Here is a 22,288-nt window from a genome sequence, read left to right as displayed (position 1 = left end):
TGGCACACCACCCATAAACTTTCACTCCTTCCACCACTGATGAACAGTCGCAGCCGTGTGCACTATCTACGAGATGCACTGCAGTAACCCACCAAGGTTCCTTAGGTAGCATCTTCCAAGCCCATTGTGATAACCCCCATGAGTATCATGGGGAATCTTTAATTGATCTCCCCATGCAGCTCATTGAATATGAGTTCCCATGGTAACCGGCAAGGGCCTGCCCAGATGGAACTCGCCAGTCGAGCCTTTTATAAGGCAGGCACCGGAAAGGGTCTGTGGAACTATTGTCCTGGTTGGTACTTATGTATGTACGCCATGGAGTAGTGGCTTCACTTTATGTTTAACAATAAATACCATTTCCTTCCAGCTGGGCTTCCTGAGTTATTACAACCATTTAGAAGGACCAGGGCGGCAGATACCTGGGATACCACCACCTTGAGGTTCCCCTCCAAGTCACTCACCATCCTTGCTAATTGTAAATATATCGCTGTTCCTTCACTATTGCTGGGTCAAAATCCTGGAATCCCCTCTCGAACACCACTGTGGGCAACCTCTGCAAGACGTGCCGGATCATCGACACGGATGCCATCATCTCACGTGAGAACACCATCTACCAGGTACACGGTACCTACTCTTGCAACTCGGCCAACGTTGTCTACCTGATACGCTGCAGGAAAGGATGTCCCGAGGCATGGTACATTGGGGAAACCATGCAGACGCTACGACAACGGATGAATGAACACCGCTCGACAATCACCAGGCAAAACTGTTCTCTTCCTGTGGGGGAGCACTTCAGCAGTCACGGGCATTCAGCCTTGGATCTTCAGGTAAGCGTTCTCCAAGGCGGCCTTCACGACACACGACAGCGCAGAGTCGCTGAGCAGAAACTGATAGCCAAGTTCCGCACACATGAGGACGGCCTAAACCGGGATGTTGGATTTATGTCACACTATCAGTAACCCCCACAGCTTTCCCCCTGATCTTGCAGAATCTCGCTAGCTGTTCTGTCTGGAGACAATACACATCTCTTTAACCTGTGTTGAATGCTCCCTCCACCCATATTGTCTGTACCTTTAAGACCTGGCTGGCTGTAGAGATTTGCATTCTAATTAGTATTCTGTAACTTGATTTCTGTGTCTGTGCACTGTTGGAGAACAGATATCCACTCCATCTGACGAAGGAGCTGTGCTCCGAAAGCTTATGGTATTTGCTACCAAATAAACCTGTTGGACTTTAACCTGGTGTTGTGAGACTTCTTACTGTGTATACCTACACCTCAGAGACTGCAATGTTTCAAGAAGTCAGCTCACCACCACGTTTGCAAGGGCAACTAGAAATGGGCAATAAATGCTGGCTGAGCCAGATATGGCGGCATCCTGTAAAATGAACTTTTAAAAACCTTATATTTAAAAAGCACCATGTGGGACAACCTAAAACACCTCATAGCACATGCCTTCTATCAGTTGGAAATAGAATGGTTTTATTCTGCAGTCAAATAGCTTGAATTTATATATGCAAGAGCTGTAAGCATTCTGGCATAACTCCATAATTAAAGTTACTTATAGAACATAGAACATAGAACATTACAGCGCAGAACAGGCCCTTCGGCCCACGATGTTGCACCGACCAGTTAAAAAAAAAACTGTGACCCTCCAACCTAAACCAATTTCTTTTCGTCCATGAACCTATCTACGGATCTCTTAAACGCCCCCAAACTAGGCGCATTTACTACTGATGCTGGCAGGGCATTCCAATCCCTCACCACCCTCTGGGTAAAGAACCTACCCCTGACATCGGTTCTATAACTACCCCCCCTCAATTTAAAGCCATGCCCCCTCGTGCTGGATTTCTCCATCAGAGGAAAAAGGCTATCACTATCCACCCTATCTAAACCTCTAATCATCTTATATGTTTCAATAAGATCCCCTCTTAGCCGCCGCCTTTCCAGCGAAAACAATCCCAAATCCCTCAGCCTCTCCTCATAGGATCTCCCCTCCATACCAGGCAACATCCTGGTAAACCTCCTCTGCACCCTCTCCAAAGCCTCCACATCCTTCCTGTAATGTGGGGACCAGAACTGCACACAGTACTCCAAGTGCGGCCGCACCAGAGTTGTGTACAGTTGCAACATAACGCTACGACTCCTAAATTCAATCCCCCTACCAATAAACGCCAAGACACCATATGCCTTCTTAACAACCTTATCTACTTGATTCCCAACTTTCAGGGATCTATGCACACATACACCTAGATCCCTCTGCTCCTCCACACTATTCAAAGTCCTCCCGTTAGCCCTATACTCAACACATCTGTTATTCCTACCAAAGTGAATTACCTCACACTTCTCCGCATTAAACTCCATCCGCCACCTCTCGGCCCAACTTTGCAACCTGTCTAAGTCTTCCTGCAAACTACGACACCCTTCCTCACTGTCTACCACACCACCGACTTTGGTGTCATCAGCAATCCTTATAGGAGAGGAGGAGCAGTCGAAATACAGATCCGAAAGCAAAAGATAAAGATTTGTGATAGATATTATTTATTCATGGGATGCAGGTGTCACTGGTTGAGCCAGAATTCATTGCCCATTCCTAATTGCCTTTGAACTGAGTGGCTTGTTAAGCCATTGGCATTTACAAGTCATCCACATTGCTGTGGCTCTGGAGTCACATGTAGGCTAGACCAGGTAAGAACGGCAGATGTCCCTCCCTAAAGGGACATTAGTGAACCTGATGGGTTTTTCTGACAATGGCTTCCATGGTGAACTGGTGCGACGACAGTAATCTCTCCCTCAATAATCAACAAAATGAAGGTGATGGTCATCGACTTCAGGAAGCGTAGTGGAGGATATGCCCCTGTCTACATCAATGGGGACAAAGTGGAAATGTTCAAGAGCTTCAAATTTCTGGGTGTCCAGATCACCAACATCCTGTCACGGTCCCTCAATGTCGATGCTATAGTTAAAAGGCCCACCAATGCTTCTACTTTCTCAAGAGGCCAAGGAACTTTTACAGATGCACCTTAGAAAGCATTCTTTCAGGTTGTTTCACAGTTTTGTATGGCTCCTCCTCTGACCAAGACCGAAAAAAACTACAAAGGGTTGTGAACGAATCCCAATCCATCACTCAAACCAGCCTCCTAACCATTGACTCTGTCTACACTTCCCACTGCCACAGAAAAGCAGTCAGCATAATTAAGGACCCCACGCACGTCGGACATAGTCTCTTCCACCTTCTCGCGTTGGAAAAAAAATACAAAAGTCTGAGGACATGTATCAATCAACTCAAGAACAGCTTCTTCCCTGCTGCCATCAGACTTTTGAATGGACCTACCTCGTATTATTAAATTGATCTTTCCCTGCACCCTAGCTATGACTGTAACACTACATTCTGCACCCTCTCCTTTCCTTCTCAATGAACGGTATGTTTTGTCTGTATAGCGTGCAAGAAACAATATTTTTCACTGTACAACAATATATATGACAATAATAAATCAAATTAAATCAGTCGTCATTAAACTTTTAATGAGAGGTTTCTTTCTTTTGAACTCAAATTTCAGCAGTTACCATTGTGGGATTTGAGCCGGGATTCCCAAAGCATTACCCTGGGTCCCTGGATTACTAGTCCAGTGACAATATAATTGAACCACCTCTTTCCCATGTGGCATAAATGACATAAATGCCAGTCATAATTTCTGAACCCGAGTTTCTTGCAGTGAAAAAAAACTAGAGTTACAAATAATTTTGCTTACTTACTGGATTGCTGAAAAATAGCCACGTACTATGTTTACTTTTGTATCAATGTTCTTTCTACTTGGGACACAAAAGGGGATATCTAACAAACTTATCATTCTGAAACATCAGAACTGTCAGGTCTGCCATGGCTAAATCCAGTTTCATGTCACTGGGAAGGAGTGGATATAGGGAAAAGGAGTTTACACCTGAACAGTTTCACAGGAACAACCAAGTATTTTCTTTGTTCAATTCAACGGAAAGCTTGGCAGGAGACAAGATGTTCTGCAGTCAGCAGAAAATTTATAGCATGGAACGGAGACTGAAGGCAGGAGGGAAATAACAGAACATTGCAGAAGAGCAACTTGAATCACCAAACACAGGAACTCAAACTGAAATGTGTCTGCGGTGACAGAAGTAAAACAAATACTCTTTCTTCTTAATGGTACTCATCCAAGAAGTCCAAAATCTAGTCAGCAACACTGCTGACTAGCTGAGTAAGATTGTGTAGGAACAAAGAAGTTGTGGTGTGTGTTCCCCAGTCACTTCCAGCTGCTTTACAGCAAAACTCATCACTCAAGCACTGTCAGCTGTGCATTAAGAATTCAGTTTAATTGCTTGTAGCTATTCCGAAATGTCATCATTCAAAGTGACTTGGTTTTCACCTGTGATGGTAGCAGCCCTAGAATCATAGAAATAGAATCATAGAAACCCTACAGTACAGAAAGAGGCCATTCGGCCCATTGAGTCTGCATGGACCACAATCCCACCCAGGCCCTACCCCCATATCCCTACATATTTTACCCGCTAATCCCTCTAATCTACGCATCCCGGGACACTAAGGGGCAATTTTAGCATGGCCAATCAACCTAACCCGCATATCTTTGGACTGAAGAGTCTTTGGCTGCAGCCCTCAATTTTATACACTTTTCATGGTTGGAAAAGGGCATTTTACATTGTTAGGGGCCAGATCAGAAACCCCAGAGTGTGTTATGAAGCCTGACTAAACAGTTTTTCTATTTTGGCATTAGTGTGAGGAACAGGTGTTTCATTCCAGGAGTGATTCTACTGACCAACTAGGAAGCTTTTATCAAAACAAACTTTATTTAACAATGCAGTTTAATTATAACTGATGAATTAGCTTAATTTTTACCAATTGAAATACTTAAACATGACAAGACAAAATTCTTAAGTGCTAACCTATCTCTATTAATTCCAATTCAAGCAATATTCCTCTTATAGACTTAAACTCCTCTTCAAAATCAGTTAGTAACACACAGGCTTATGTTCTTGTATTTGGGCTGCCAGTCCTCGAGTCTCCAGAACACCTCTGGAGAGAGAGAGTCAGAGAGAGAGACCTATTTCCCCCAGCAGGTCCTAAACAGCTGCCTCCAGAGAGAGAGAGAGAGAGACCTTTTGCTTCTTTCGGTACCCGGCAGTAACTGCCTACTTTTCCCTGTAATTGAGATGTCCTGAGCTGTGAAAGGCGCTATACAAATGATAGTCTTTATTTCTTTCTAAAGAGCTGGCACAGGAGTGATGGACCAAATGGCCTCCTCCTGCATTGCATTATTGTGTGATTCTATACAATTTCAAATGCATGTGTAACTCAGCACACCCCCATGATCGTATCGCATGGCAGCGCCAAAGAACCCAAAATGTTCAATGCATCATCTTGCAAATGCTCCTGCAAAAAACAAATAAAGAAAGCACAGATTATACAGCAGCAGACAGCCAAGCAGACTGTCCAGTCAAGTCTGAAAATGCAGGCTAACCTCACCTGAAACTGGGGAAAATTGCACCAATATTGGCGTCTTGTGTTGAGTTGTACCTGGCAGCAACAACTCATTGCAAACATTCAAATACATCCATCCCAAAAGCAAAGGTACCATGAGAATCTAGTGAACTGTCTTACATTCAGCCCCTTTCATATCACTTTTGTAATAGCATGCAAAAGATAAAGTCATTTTGTGACAGATGACTTATCTTTCCTTTGTGAGAAGCCACACAAACTTCAGTTAAATATAACTTGTTCAAGCTGTCACTATTTTCTTTAACTTGTTCTGCACAAAATTAACATTAACTGCAGACTTTCCTCAATAAAGCAGTAATGTTTTCTGCCTCCTCTGTTGTCATTGGCTGTTCAGTTCTGATGGTTGTAAAGATGCCTCAAAGCCGTGGAGTGGGACCACCAGTGATGCCTTCACAAGATGCTCCAAATACAGTGGTTCAAATGAATTTATGATTGAGGCACTAATTATCAGCTCTGCTGAGCAGGACATGCCATTCATATGCTTGACCACAGGGGCGGTATGGTGGTACAGTGGTTCGCACTGCTGCGTCTCAGCGCCATGGACGTGGGTTCAATTCCGGCATCAGGTGACTGTGTGGAATTTGCACATTCTCCCCGTGTTTGCGTGGGTTTCCTTCGGGTGCTCCGGTTTCCTCCCACAGTCCAAAGGTGTGCGGGTTAGGTTGATTGGCCATGCTAAATTGCCCCATAGTGTCGGGGGGGTGTGGGGGGGGGGGAGGGGCGGCTGTCAGGGTGAATGGGTGCTGTTGGGGGAATAGGGCCTAGGTGGATTGTGGTTGGTGCAGAGTCAATGGGCCAAATGGCCTCCTTCTTCACTGCAGGGATTCAATGATTCTATGACTCTCGAAGCAGCTTCTCTAATTTGAAATCAGGTCATTGCCAGAGACTCCCCAAAGGACAACAGACACTTTAGAGATGTCCTCAAAGCATTCATGTCATAGACATAGAAAGCCCCCAGTGCCCTTCAAGTACACACTGACAACAATCCCACCCAGGCCCTATCCCTGTAATCCCACATATTTATCCCACTAATCCCTCTAACCAACGCATCCCGGGACACTAAGGGACAATTTAGTATGACCAATCAACCTAACTCACCCATCTTTGGAGTGTGGGTGGAAATCGAAGCAGACACAAGGAGAATGTGCAACTCCGCACAGACAGTAACCCAAGCCGGGAATCGAATCCAGGTCCCTGGAGCTGTGAGGCAGCAGTGCTAACCACTGTGTCACTGTGTAGCCCCATCACATCCCCATCAACTCATGGGACACACTGGTCTTTGACCAACCAAAATAGAGAGGAGGGCAGTGGGGATGGGATTTAACGTATAACCCATCGGGTGTTTCATAGTAATGGAAGATAGCCCACCATGGGCCGGCAGCAGGATCTTTGTCCCGCCATTGTCAATGGGGTTTCCTGTTGAATGCATGCAGCAGGGGTGCACCAACAACGAGACCGGAAGATTCCGCTGGCGCAAACAGCTGAAAAGTTCCGGCCAAGGTTTGTTTGGGAAAGCACATCGAGAAACTTTATCAGGAACACACAGAGAAGTTGAGGCTTCCGAGAGAGTGCACAAACCTCCAATCTATCTGACCTCCAAAACACCAGTTGCCTGCATGTGGCAGAGTCTGCAGATTATGCATGGAACTGATCAGATATCTCAGAATTCATCAAACCAAAGTTCGATCCTGCGGCACTGCCTTAGAAAACAATATGGGACTACATTCTTAATTAAAAGTTTTGCAGTGGATGGAAAAGCGGATTTAAATAGCAGGTGCATGTATCATTAATGTACAGATTAGGTTGATTGGCCCTTGCTAAATTGGCCCTTAGTATCCAAATATGTATGGTTAGGGGGATTAACGGGATAAATGTGTGGGGTTATGGGGATAGAGCCTGGATAACATGCTCTGTCAGAGAGTCGGTGCAGATTCAATGGGCCAAATGGCCTCCTTCTGCACTGTAGGGATTCTATGTCAGTTCTTCCTTACAAAGAGCCATCCTAAAGGCTGTGAAGGAGAGCTTCACCAGAGGAATATAAAATTACTATTCCAGCTATACAGGCCAGGATTTTATGACCTTGCGTGGGCGAGGCCCGTAAAATCCCGCCCAAGGCCAGTGGAGAATTCCATTTTGCGAGCCTCACCCGGCCCGATTCCAAGGCGGGCATGGGCGGTAAAATTCCAGCAATAATGTGTTGGCCAGACCACATTTGGAAATATCATGTTGAGTTTTCACTTAACAGCCACTTGGCCTTTCCCTGCTGCTACAAGGATTTTACTCATGGTTGGGAAGGTTGGCATCAAGTCTCCAAGCTGCCAGGTGAAACTGGGTGGACTGGGCGGACTGGTTGTTAGGTAAAGGTTTTGAACCTCCCTGTGCTCATCAGAGGCTCCACCCACCAATCACTCCCTGATTGGGCAGGCAATCATAACCTCAATCAGGAACTCATACTCCAAGAGGCCTACCTCATGGGCCTCGTTGAGGTTATTACATCCTCATACGGCAATCCTACAATCCCAGGAATCAGTCTGATGAATCTTCACTGCTCTCCCTCCATAGCAAGTATACTCTTTCTTAGATAAGGAGACTAAAACTGCGCACAACACTCCAGGTGTGGTCTCCCCAAGGCCCTATACAGCTGCAGTAAGACATCCTTGTTCCTGTACTCAAGTCCTCTTGCAATGAAGGCCAGCACAATGTTTGCCTTTCTAACTGCTTGCTGTACTTGCATATTTGCTTTCAGTGACTGATGTACCAGGACGCCCAGGTCCCTTTGTATGTCAACATTTTCCAATCTATCACCATTTAAATAATGCTCTGCCTTTCTGTTTCTCCATAGTCTGAAGTAGATAACCACATTTATCCACATTATACTGCATCTGCCATGCATGTGCCCCCTCACTCAACTTGTCTAAGTCACCTTGAAGCCTCTTAACATCCTCCTCACTACTCGCTCCCATTCACTTTCCATCAAGTTTCATGTCATCAGCAAACATGGAAATATTACTGTTGGTTCCCTCATCCAAATCATTGAATTATATTGTGAAAAGCTAGGGCACAAGCACTGATCCCTGTGGGAAACCACTCATCACTGCCTGCCACTGTGAATAAGACTCATTTATTCCTACTCTTTGTTTCCTAAACAATTCCTTATCCATGCCAATCACGTGTGATTCACCCTCACCTATTTGTCCTGAAAAATCCACAGTCGGTTTCTCAAACATGATTTCATTTTCATAATTCCTTGGTGAATTTGTCTAATCTTGTTGTTATTTTCTATGTGTCCTGTTCTTGCATCCTTTATAATGGACTCTATCATTTTCCCAACCAGTGATATTAGGCTATCTGATCTGTAATTCCCTGTTTTCTCCCTCCCTCCTTCTTTAAATCGTAGTTACATTTGTCTTCACTAATCTTTATCTTTTTAGATATTTATAGAAGCTTTTGCATTCTGCTTTTATGTTACTTGCAAGTTTACTGTCATATTCTATTTTTCCCCTCCTAATCAATCTATTTGTCTTCCCTTGCTGAATACTGAACTTCTCCCAATCCTTAGGCTTGTTACTTTTTCTTGCAACTTCATTTGACTCCTCTTCGAATATAATAGTTTATTTAATTTATTTTGTTAGCCATGGTTGGAGCGGCACGGTGGCACAGTGGTTAGCATTGCTGCCTCACAGCGCCAGGGACCCAGGTTCAATTTCCGGCTTGGGTCATGTCTGTGCAGAGTCTGCACGTGCTCCCTGCATCTGCGTGGGTTTCCTCTGGGTGCTCCGGTTTCCTCCCACAGTCCAAAGATGTGTGGGTTAGATTGATTGGCCTTGCAAAATTGCCCCTTAATGTCAGGGGGACTTGCAAGGGTAAATACGTGGGGTTACGGGGATAGGGCCCGAGTGGGATTGTGGCCGGTGCAGACTTGATGGGCCGAATGGCCTCCTTCTGCTCTGTAGGGATTCTATGAGGTTAACTCACAATGCCTCCCACCTCCTTTCCCTTTTTATCTGTCTTTCCTAAATATTGTATACCCTTGGATATCCAGTCCCCAGCCCTGGTGCTGAATTTTTCAATCAGCAACACTAAAGTACAATTTCTCCCCTGATGACGAGTACAGATGGATTAGGGCAGGGAGCTCCACACAAAAATCATGGACAAGTTGGGCCGAAGGGCCTGTTTCCATGCTGTAAACCTCTATGACTCTGTTTGGCTACACTGAGGGAGAATTTTGCATGGCAAATGTACCTAACCAGCACGTCTTTCGGACTGCGAGAGGAAACCGGAGAAAACCCACGCAGACAAGGGGAGAACGTGTAGACTCCGCATGGACAATGACCCAAACCGGGAATCGAACCCAAGTCCCTGGCACTGTGAGGCAGCAGCGCTAACCACTGTGCCACCCAGGTAGTTAAAAAGATGAAGGAATAGAATAAGAGGGAGGGGAGGAGAAAACGTCCTCTGTGCACCATATGTGGCAAAATCACAGACATGTTTATAATGAAGATAGAGGGATGATTTCCAATGTGCACAGCGGATAATGAAATCAGAGGGAGGCAGAACAAGTGAAGCAAGGTGGGGGGGGGGGGGGGAGAGGAAGTGAAAGGAAAGTGTTTAAACTATTTTTATTTAAGTATTTATAAGGTGCAGGTTAGTCAGATAGCGTTCCAATTACAGTAATAAAGCTGTTCCTGACATCTGACTCGCTTTATTACTATAATAGTGGGTTTTGCTGTGTATGGGAGCTGAAATCATTAAAATGCTACGGGAATTCTCTGGAGTGTTGCATCTTGTCAGGTCAAAGGCTAACATGAGAAGCCGAGACCAAGAAAAAGCTCAGAGAATCCAGTAATTGTGCCGGTACATCCCCTCCGAATAGATGGAATTTGGTGTCAATTCCGATAAATCCCTCGGGATCATGCTTAAAAATTGCAGGTCTTGAAAGTGTCTCGCAGCTCAATGGCTTCAAACTCACTTAATAGCAGCCAAAACCTTTAATAAATATCCTGTTATTTTGCTTGCTTCGTTTTTAACACAAATGTGGGCGTTTGTGAAGGCTTCTTCCTTTGCTGTGTGTTGTTGATCATTATTGTGCTTTTATTCTTCTTCTTGTAGACAGATTGAAGGATTGGTTGAGTAAGGAGTTACTAAACTCTTCAGTTCTAGTTCACTGGCGGTGTGACTCTGCCTTCAGTGTGTGTCTGTCTTATTTTTCAAAACGCAAGCCTCCAATTACCCCATCAAAGTTCTGATCCCTGACTTGGATAAACCTTTACAACCCTTTACAACCACAAGGCTGCTTGTATGTTAATGGTATTATATAAATGCCTGCGGTTGTCTCGTTGCTGGTAGTTTTATTATGGAAATTATTTTTAGCTAACAGCCAGCTCACTCCATTTAAAAAGAAAATGAAGGCTTGCAGTCATATCATGACTTCAGACCTCTGAAAACACTTGCAAAGCAGTGAAATATTTCTTCAAACGGAGCCACTGTTGTCGTGTAGGAAACATGGTTGCCAATATGTACACAGCAAGCTCCCACAAACATTCTTCTTTCTGTGATATGAGTTGAGGAATACATATTGGTCCCAGGACAGCTTGGAGAACTCCCCCTCCTCTTCTTTTCAACCCAGCTGAGAGCAGACAGGGGTTAATAGCTTATGCAAAAAGACAGCACCTCCAACAGTGCAGCACTCACTTAGCTCTGTAATGAAATGTAAGCCCATGTTGTGTTCACGTCTCCAGCATTATCACAGAGTCCCTACAGTGCAGAGGGAGGTCATTCAGCCCATCAAGTCTGCACCAACCCTCTGACAGAGCATCGAACCCAGGCCCAGCCCCCCTACCCTATCCCTATCACCCTACACATTTACCCCATTAATCCCCCTAACCTACACATCTTGGGACACTAAGGAGTAATTTAGTAGGGCTAATCCACCCAACCTGCACACCTTTGGACTGTGGGAGGAAATCGGAGCACCCACAGGAAACCCACGTGTGGCACAGTTATTAGAACAAAGAACAAAGAACAAAGAACAATACAGCACAGGAACAGGCCCTTCGGCCCTCCAAGCCCGCGCCGCTCCCCGGTCCAGGATTGAATCCTGAATCCAGGATTTTCCAGCCTATCTACAGGAATTTCTGGAGCTGGGCTGGAAGCTGAGAGCCAAGACGAAACATGTGGTCATCTCTGGTACGTTGCCGGTACCACGTGATAGCGAGTTGAGGAACAGGGAGAGAGTGCAGTTAAATATGTGGTTGCAGGGATGGTGTAGGAGGGAGGGTTTCAGATACGTGGATAATTGGAACACGTTCTGGGGAAGGTGGGACCTGTACAAACAGGACGGGGTGCACCTGAACCAGAGGGGCACCAATATCCTCGGAGGGAAATTTGTTACGGCTCTTCAGGGGGGTTTAAACTAATTTGTCAGGGGAGTGGGAAAGGGAGTTGTAGTCCAGAAGTCAGTGAGGGTGGTGAGGTATTGGGGAAGGTATCAGGGTCAAGGGTGGGTACTGGTAGACAGGAAGGTGGGTTGAAGTGTGTCTACTTCAATGCAAGGAGCATCCGGAACAAGGTAGATGAACTTGGGGCGTGGATTGGTACTTGGGACTACGATGTTGTGGCCATTACGGAGACGTGGGTAGAACAAGGACAGGAATGGTTGTTGGACGTTCCGGGGTATAGATGTTTCACTAAGTGTAGGGAAGCTGGTAAAAGAGGTGGAGGAGTGGCATTGTTAATCAAGGATAGTTTAACGGCTGCGGAAAGGCACTTCGTGGGGGATCTGCACACTGAGGTAATATGGGCTGAGGATAGAAATAGGAAAGGAGCGGTCACGTTGCTAGGAGTTTACTATAGGCCCCCAAATAGTAATAGAGATGTGGAGGAAGAAATTGCTAAGCAGATTATGGATATGTGTGGGGGTCACAGGGTAGTTGTCATGGGGGACTTTAACTTTCCAAATATTGATTGGAACCTTTGTAGGTCAAATAGTTTGGATGGGGCAGTTTTTGTGCAGTGTGTGCGGGAGGGTTTCCTGACACAATATGTGGATGGGCCGACTAGAGGTGAGGCCACATTGGATTTGGTACTGGGAAATGAACCGGGCCAAGTGTTAGATTTGGTTGTGGGAGAGCAATTTGGAGATAGTGACCACAATTCGGTGTCTTTTGTTATTGCAATGGAGAGGGATAGGGCCGTACGGCAGGGCAAGGTTTACAATTGGGGGAGGGGTAATTATGATGCGATTAGGCAAGAATTAGGGGGCATAAGTTGGGAACAGAAACTGTCAGAGAAAGGAACTAATGAAAAGTGGAACTTTTTCAAGGAACAAATACTGGATGTCCTTGATAGGTATGTTCCTGTCAGGCAGGGAGGAAATGGCCGAGTGAGGGAACCATGGTTCACAAAAGAGGTGGAATGTCTTGTGAAAAGGAAGAGGGAAGCTTATGTAGGGATGAGGAAACAAGGTTCAGATGGCTCGATTGAGGGTTACAAGTTAGCAAGGAATGAGCTGAAAAAGGGGCTTAGGAGAGCTAGGAGGGGACATGAGAAGTCCTTGGCGGGTCGGATCAAGGAAAACCCCAAGGCTTTTTACTCTTATGTGAGGAATAAAAGAATGACCAGGGTGAGGTTAGGGCCGGTCAAGGACAGTAGTGGGAACTTGTGTATGGAGTCAGTAGAGATAGGCGAGGTGATGAATGAATACTTTTCTTCAGTGTTCACCAAGGAGAGGGGCCATGTTTTTGAGGAAGAGAAGGTGTTACAGGCTAATAGGCTGGAGGAAATAGATGTTCGGAGGGAGGATGTCTTGGCAGTTTTGAATAAACTGAAGGTCGATAAGTCCCCTGGGCCTGATGAAATGTATCCTAGGATTCTGTGGGAGGCAAGGGATGAGATTGCAGAGCCTTTGGCGTTGATCTTTGGGTCCTCGCTGTCCACGGGGATGGTGCCAGAGGACTGGAGAATGGCGAATGTTGTTCCTCTGTTTAAGAAAGGGAATAGAAATGACCCTGGTAATTATAGACCGGTTAGTCTTACTTCGGTGGTTGGTAAATTGATGGAAAGGGTCCTTAGGGATGGGATTTACGACCATTTAGAAAGATGCGGATTAATCCGAGATAGTCAGCACGGATTCGTGAAGGGCAAGTCGTGCCTCACAAATTTGATAGAATTTTTTGAGGAGGTAACTAAGTGTGTTGATGAAGGTAGGGCGGTTGATGTCATATACATGGATTTTAGTAAGGCGTTTGATAAGGTCCCCCATGGTCGGCTTATGATGAAAGTGAGGAGGTGTGGGATAGAGGGAAAGTTGGCCGATTGGATAGGTAACTGGCTGTCTGACCGAAGACAGAGGGTGGTGGTGGATGGAAAATTTTCGGATTGGAGGCAGGTTGCTAGCGGTGTGCCGCAGGGATCAGTGCTTGGTCCTCTGCTCTTTGTGATTTTTATTAATGACTTAGAGGAGGGGGCTGAAGGGTGGATCAGTAAATTTGCTGATGACACCAAGATTGGTGGAGTAGTGGATGAGGTGGAGGGCTGTTGTAGGCTGCAAAGAGACATAGATAGGATGCAAAGCTGGGCTGAAAAATGGCAAATGGAGTTTAACCCTGATAAATGTGAGGTGATTCATTTTGGTAGGACAAATTTAAATGTGGATTACAGGGTCAAAGGTAGGGTTCTGAAGACTGTGGAGGAACAGAGAGATCTTGGGGTCCATATCCACAGATCTCTAAAGGTTGCCAGTCAAGTGGATAGAGCTGTGAAGAAGGCCTATAGTGTGTTAGCTTTTATTAACAGGGGGTTGGAGTTTAAGAGCCGTGGGGTTATGCTGCAACTGTACAGGACCTTGGTGAGACCACATTTGGAATATTGTGTGCAGTTCTGGTCACCTCACTATAAGAAGGATGTGGAAGCGCTGGAAAGAGTGCAGAGGAGATTTACCAGGATGCTGCCTGGTTTGGAGGGTAGGTCATATGAGGAAAGGTTGAGGGAGCTAGGGCTGTTCTCTCTGGAGCGGAGGAGGCTGAGGGGAGACTTAATAGAGGTGTATAAAATGATGAAGGGGATAGATAGAGTGAACGTTCAAAGACTATTTCCTCGGGTGGATGGAGCTATTACAAGGGGGCATAACTATAGGGTTCGTGGTGGGAGATACAGGACGGATATCAGAGGTAGGTTCTTTACGCAGAGAGTGGTTGGGGTGTGGAATGGACTGCCTGCAGTGATAGTGGAGTCAGACACTTTAGAAACATTTAAGCGGTTATTGGATAGGCACATGGAGCACACCAGGATGATAGGGAGTGGGATAGCTTGATCTTGGTTTCAGATAAGGCTCGGCACAACATCGTGGGCCGAAGGGCCTGTTCTGTGCTGTACTGTTCTCTATTCTATACCAATATCCTATCCACCGAGCTGTCCCTCACAGCTACGATGCTTTGTTAATAACAACCTATTAACTCACCCCCACCCCCCCATTCCAGACCATGTGATCTCCAGGGAGAGGCGAAAACCCAGAGTGAAAAACCCCAGGGTCAATATGGGGAAAAAAAATCTGGGAAATTCCTCTCCGACCCCCTGAGGCGATCGAAACGAGTCCAGGAGATCACAATGGCCCTGATCGGAAAATGCTTCCCAACCCTAGTCATTTCCACTTCCACGAACACCATATGAATTCCCTGCCCCCGAGACAGGTTCCCAACTATCCGCAGTCTCACTCTGTACTGGCACCAGCAAGATGATCATAGAATGAAGCCTTGAAACGAGAACCAGGAACAATTAGCCCGCGCCGCTCCCTGGTCCAAACTAGACCACTCTTTTGTATCCCTCCATTCCCACTCCGTTCATATAGCTGTCTAGATAAGTCTTAAACGTTCCCAGTGTGTCCGCCTCCACCACCTTGCCCGGCAACACATTCCAGGCCCCCACGACCCTCTGTGTGAAATATGTCCTTCTGATATCTGTGTTAAACCTCCCCCCCTTCACCTTGAACCTATGACCCCTCGTGAACGTCACCACCGACCCGGGGAAAAGCTTCCCACCGTTCACCCTATCTATGCCTTTCATAATTTTATACACCTCTATTAAGTCTCCCCTCATCCTCCGTCTTTCCAAGGAGAACAACCCCAGTTTCCCCAATCTCTCCTCATAACCAAGCCCCTCCATATCAGGCAACATCCTGGTAAACCTCCTCTGTACTCTCTCCAAAGCCTCCACGTCCTTCTGGTAGTGTGGCGACCAGAACTGGACGCAGTATTCCAAATGCGGCCGAACCAACGTTCTATACATCTGCAACATCAGACCCCAACTTTTATACTCTATGCCCCGTCCTATAAAGGCAAGCATGCCATATGCCTTCTTCACCACCTTCTCCACCTGTGACGTCACCTTCAAAGATCTGTGGACTTGCACACCCAGGTCCCTCTGCGTCTCTACACCCTTTATGGTTCTTCCATTTATCGTGTAGCTCCTCCCTACATTATTCCCACCAAAATGCATCACTTCGCATTTTCAGGATTGAACTCCATCTGCCATTTCCTTGCCCAAATTTCCAGCCTATCTATATCCTTCTGTAGCCTCTGACAATGTTCCTCACTATCTGCAAGTCCTGCCAGTTTTGTGTCGTCCGCAAACTTACTGATCACCCCAGTTACTCCTTCTTCCAGATCATTTATATAAATCACAAACAGCAGAGGTCCCAATACAGAGCCCTGCGGTACACCACTAGTCTGCTGCCTCACAGCACCAGGGACCCGAGTTCAATTCCCAGCCTTGGGTCACTGTCTGTGCGGAATCTGCACGTTCTGTGTGGGTTCCTCCGAGTGCTCCGGTTTCCTCCCACAGACGTGCTGGTTAGGTGCATTGGCCATGCTAAATTCTCCCTCAGTGGACCCGACCAGGCGCTGGAGTGTGGTGACTCGGGGATTTTCACAGTAACTTCATTGCAGTGTTGTCAGCCTACTTGTGACACTAATAAATACAAAAAAACGTGCAAACCCCACACAGGCAGTCATCCAAGGTCGGAATCAATCCCTGTGAGGTAGTGCTAACCACTGCTGCCCTAATTAGGCTTGACCCATCCTCTTTTCCCTCAAAGGTGAGAGTGCGACCAATGTTGACACCACAGATGAAGTTACTGGATGAAATTAAAAGTCTGCAGTAAATGCTTTTCACCATGAGAGGTGCCTTCTCCAACTTAATTCTTGCTGAGTCTGGTACTTTCAGTTTTACAGATATCTTTCTTCATCTCGTCACGCAGATATCTCTCAGCGATGATCCGAGATTGCGGATTTCTTAAATTCCTTTTACCAGAGGGATTGTGTTCAGCAAAATCAATATTTGCTACATCAAACGATGATGTTTCTAGCTTGTGATATGTTTTATCCCAAACTTCAAAAAGCCTCCTTGTGAATTCTGCCCACATTGTAACGTGCTTCATTCTTATAGCAATTTGCTCGGGATAAATCTCCTTCAGTGCATAGGTAGAAGTGCAGCAAAAGCTTGAAATGGCTGAAAAGATTGCTATACAGTTGGACACAACTGCTTATACATTTCCCACCCGATCAGACTGGCAGTCAAGTAGTTGCAGCGTAGGATCACTAACACCTCGGTCACAAACTTGAATCCCTGTCGGACAAGTTATGAAATTCCATTTAATAAATCTCATAGGAACATAGGACTTAGTAGGCCGGTCATCCCTTCGCCTGCTCCACCATTAAGATCATGGTCTCAACTCCTCATTCCTATCTGCCCCAGTAATCCTCAACTCCCTTGTCTTTCAAAAACCCACCTATCTCCGCCTTGACTATATTCAATGACCCAGCCTCCATTGCTTTCTGGGGAAGAGAATTCCACATGTTCGCATCCCTCGGTGACTAAGAAATTCTCCTCATCTTGGTCTGAATAGGGAGATCACTTGATCTTAAACTGCACGTTTTGGTTCGAGTCTCCTCCACTGGAGGAAACATCTCATCGGTATCCATTCTGTCAAGTACCCTCAGGATCGTATATATGTTTCAATAAGATCACCTTTCATCCTTCTAAACTTCAGTGGGTATGGGCTCAACCTTTCTTCAATAGAATGCCATATAATCGTGCCCAAATTTAATTTAATGATGCTTTTAAGTGAAATCTGTGACTAGTTTTACATAATGAAGCTTATGGCTGGAGTGTTACAGCTGTTCATGCCGGCAGGATTTTCCCGTCCCTCTGCAGTGAACGGAGATTTGGTTGGACGCCAAATTCCCAGACCTCACTGCAGCGGCAGCGTGGCGTAAACATTCAGCAAGATCGCGCCCAAAGTATCAGCTTATGGATAGTATATATGTTACTTGGAAATGGCAGCATCTTTGTGCCATTTACGGCTAAAGATATTTGTGAGCAAAGTCCAACAAAACAACTTTGATTGTCTTCCTTTGATACAAAAGTAAAAACTGGCTGTTGAATCATAGAATCCTTGAATCTATGGCATGGAGACAGGCCCTTTGGCCCAAACTGGTCCATGCTGACCAAAATGTCCATCTAATCTAATTGCCTGCATTTGGCCCATATCCCTCTAAACCTTTCTGAGCAATGTGTCTTTCCAAATGCCTTTTAAATGTTATCAATGTCCGTGTCTCAACCACTTCCTCTGACAGCTCATTCCACATCCGTACCACCCTCTGCGTAATAAATTTGCTCCTCACATTTCCATTAATTCTTTCCCTTCTTAACTTAAACCTATGCCTTCTTGTTCTTGATTCCCCAACCCTGGGAAAAAGACTGAGTGCATTCACCTTATTCATGCCTCTCATGATCTTGTACAACTCTATAAGATCACCCCTCAGTCTCCTACGCTTCAAAGAAAAAAGTCCAAGCCTATCCAATCTCTCGCGATAACTCAGTCCCTTAAGTCCTGGCAACATCCTCGTAAATCTCTTCTGCACTCGCTCCAGTTTAATAACATCTTTCCTATAGCAAGGCGACCAAAACTGAACACGATACTCCAGGTGCGGCCTCACCAATATCCCGTACAACTGCAACATAACTTCCCAACTTCTATACTCAATGCCGTGACTGATGAATGACTTCAGTTTTTCCTTAATGCTCTTGGTGTAAGCAAGGATGGGCAATAATTGCATTGCCAATTGCCAGTGTCACCCACATCTCAAGAATAAATATAAAACAACATGCAATTGGAGCAACTAAACGATGAAAAAAAATCATGATCAGTTTGTGCTTAAGTTTCTGATGTGCTTCTGCCCAAGATCAAATTCTGTATCTGTATTTTTTTTCCGTATGATTTGACTTGGGGTAAATTGGATCAAGATCTTCATTAATTGCATTCCTTTAAACATGTGGTTTCTTCTTGTAATCTTCACATCATCTAAGTCAAGGAAGGTTTGTAACAAAGCTCATTGTGCACTCATCATCTGTTGCGTTGTTTGTGCGTTCATCATCTGTTGCAGTGCTTGCACCATCTGTTACACTGGCACTTGTTCCAGCTTTGGCATCAAATTGCAGGTTTGAAAATAGCTTCTGTCTCTACTCCTATTCATTGAGCTCATATCATCATTTCTAGAGTTCCTTCTGGATTGGGAACAAGATTGCTTTGGTCGGCAGTGAAACTTTGGTATTTGCAGCATGCAACATCGTCTTAATATCAATTGGTGGTAATCTCGGTGTGCCAGCGAGAATGGCATCAAATAATTTGTTGTCTAGATATGCGTATCTCAATACTGATTTTCACTTTATCAGCTGGAAGCAGGACTTGGATGCCTAAAAAGATAGGTTTTTAATTAGACGAAGGTGATATCAAACTACAACAAGATGGCTGACATTGATTTACATTAATACATGCATTCCATCTTCCAACCCAAAGCAGAGAAGATGGCAAGTCTATAAAATTCCCCAAATATAATGAACAGCCTCCCCGGATGCATCACAGCTTGACATGGCTCCTGATCTGACCAAGACCGCAAGATATTACAAAGTTTAAAGTTTAAGTTTAATTTATTAGTGTCACAAGTAGGCTTCCATTAACATTGCAATGAGGTCACTGTGAAAATCCCCTGGTTGCCACACTCAGGTGCCTGTTCGGGTACACTGACGGAGAATTTAGCACAACCAATGCATCTAACCAGCACGTCTTTCGGACTGTGGAAGAAAACCAGAGCACCCGGAGGAAACCTATGCAGACACGGGGAGAATGTGCAGACTCCGCACAGACAATGATCCAAGCCAGGAATTGAACCCGTGTCCCTGGCGCTGTGAGGCAGCCATGCTAACCACTGTGCCACCCATAATGAGGAAGGGGTCGTGAACATAATCCATCGTGCAAACCAACCTCCCATTGACACTGTCTACACTTCCCGCTGCCTTGGGAAAGCAGCCAGCATAATCAAGGACCCCACGCACCCTGGACATTCTCTCTCCCATCTTCTTCTGTCAGGAAAAAGATACAAAAGTCTGAGGTCATGTACCAACCGACTCAAGGACAGCTTCCCTGTTGCCCTTAGACTTTTGAATGGACCTATCATATATTAAGCTAATCTTTCTCTACACCCTATCTGAGACTATAACATTATATTCTGCACTCTCTCCTTTCCTTCTCCCTGTGTACTCAATGAATGTTATGTTTTGTCTGTATAAGCGCAGAAGAAGCAATACTTTTCAGTGCATCCCAATACATGTGATAATAATAAATCAGATCAAATCAAAATCAAACCAGAAAGGGAACTAGAGCTGTTCTGCTCTAGTGACAAGATATTTATAGAAATCACCCACAGTATTCAACAACTATAGACAAACCATTCAAAAGTTAATTGCATGGACAAAAGACATTGTGCGGGGTTCTCCGATCCCGTCCCTGGCCACCACGCTGCAGGTGAGATTGGAAAACGTTGCGTTCCAGTCAAAACTCCATTCACTTTCAGCGGCACCGGAGAATCCCTGCTGCGAAGGAGGACGGGGATTTTTGACACTTGACTTTTAATATAGCTCTTCAGACCAGCTACTTGAGTTGTAATTTGAATCTACAATTGCGCTTGAATTATTGACAGTTTGGAGAGAGGTCACATGACCAGCCAAATCTTTTGCGCTTTTGGCATGTGGGTTTCTCAGCAGAACAGGAGTCTAGGCGATGAGCTAAATGGATCTTACAAAGAACAAAGAAAATTACAGGAATTAAAGAAAAATTGAAGAAAAAGCACAAGAACAGGCCCTCCGGCCCTCCAAGCCTGCACCGACCATGCTGAACTAAACCCCCAAAGAACAAAGAAAATTAAACCTCGCTGGTCAGTATGGGTTCTGCCACTCTCTCTCGCTCTCCTGAACAAGCTTGCACTGTCTACTAATATGCCTTTGTTTCCATTCTGCAGTAGACAGATATAAAGAAAGTATTCAACTCCACAGCAGTGTCTCCAGGGAGACAGAAATGTTAGCTAATGCCTTAAACCGCCTCTGCACTGGAAACAAGACAACTGGATTCGGCCAGCAGATACTCCAAGCTATGAACTGTGAACTTTTTTTTCTTACAGACTAATCTTTGGCCAATTTTATCCTCCCTTACTTTGTAGCCTGCGTCCTGGCTTGTAAAGTTCCAGAGTGTGAGTATGTACGCAAGTCAGAGAGTATATTATCATTTTATCTAGATCAGTTTAAATACAATAAAGCAAACAACTTGCTTTGTCAAGCTCAAGAAAACCTTGGTTGACTCGTTACGTTGGAATATAGGAATTGGGAGAGAGAGTAGGCAATTCAGTCCTTCGAGCCCGCTCCGCCATTCTATATGGTCATGGCTGATACCCATCTCAACCAAACTCAACTTCCCTGCCTTTCCCCCACAGCCCTTTATCTCGCTCTTAATCAAATATTTATCTATCTCTTCCTTGAATCCATTGATTGATTTTGCATCCACTGCACTCTGGGGCAGAGTGTTCCATAGATTCGCAACCCTCTGTCTCTGTCTTGAAGCTCCCCCTTCTTACTCTACAACAATGACCTCGTGTCCTAGACTGTTCTAGAAAGGGGACCAATTTGGTTTTATGATCGCTGTGCATATTGAGGAAAAACCAAGGAGGGGATCCGTTCAATCGCTCCTCACGTGGTCATAACAAGCTCAATTAGGCAATGCTCAAAGTGAAAAAAAGATTCAGTGTGAACTAGCAAAGAGATTGCTGCAAGTGTCATATTTTCTATGAACTGTTAAACTGAGCCCTGAAAATTTTGTCCAAAACATTGTTCGGGTTTCAAAGAAGCATTTTGACAAACCCAGAAGCCGAAATTTTCCGATCCAGCTCTCTTCAGGCGGGATTGGTGATGGGAGTGTAAAATCTTGCAAGAGGCCCAAATCACATTTCACGTCAGCGCGAAAGTCTCATCGCAATTGTCCTGTCCCCACCACTGCCCCATGCCAGTGATATAATGGGAATCCTGACGTTCAGTGTTGGGAGCTCCATTATCATAAACTTGAATGTAATGATCAGGCTTCTACACTTGATAATCCTGCCACCACCCCCTTTCCCCCATCCCCTCGCACCTCCCCTCCCTCCCCCCATTAGATTGCCCATTGGCATCAGTGTGAGGGCACGTGAACATGCATTACAACTGGTCTCCCATGGTGTGAAACCTGGTGGGCAGACCTCCCAGAGGGGTTCAGGTGCATGCATTGCTTGGGGTGGGGGTGGGGGGGGAATTATGGACAATATGGCAGAGAAAGCCGCCATTGGGGCTGACGGCAGAAAGAACCCTCCACCCCCTCCCTCCCCGACACT

The sequence above is a fragment of the Mustelus asterias genome, chromosome 4, assembly GCF_964213995.1.
Source record: "Mustelus asterias chromosome 4, sMusAst1.hap1.1, whole genome shotgun sequence".
Taxonomy (NCBI): Eukaryota; Metazoa; Chordata; class Chondrichthyes; order Carcharhiniformes; family Triakidae; genus Mustelus; species Mustelus asterias.
This window is presented reverse-complemented; position numbering follows the sequence as displayed.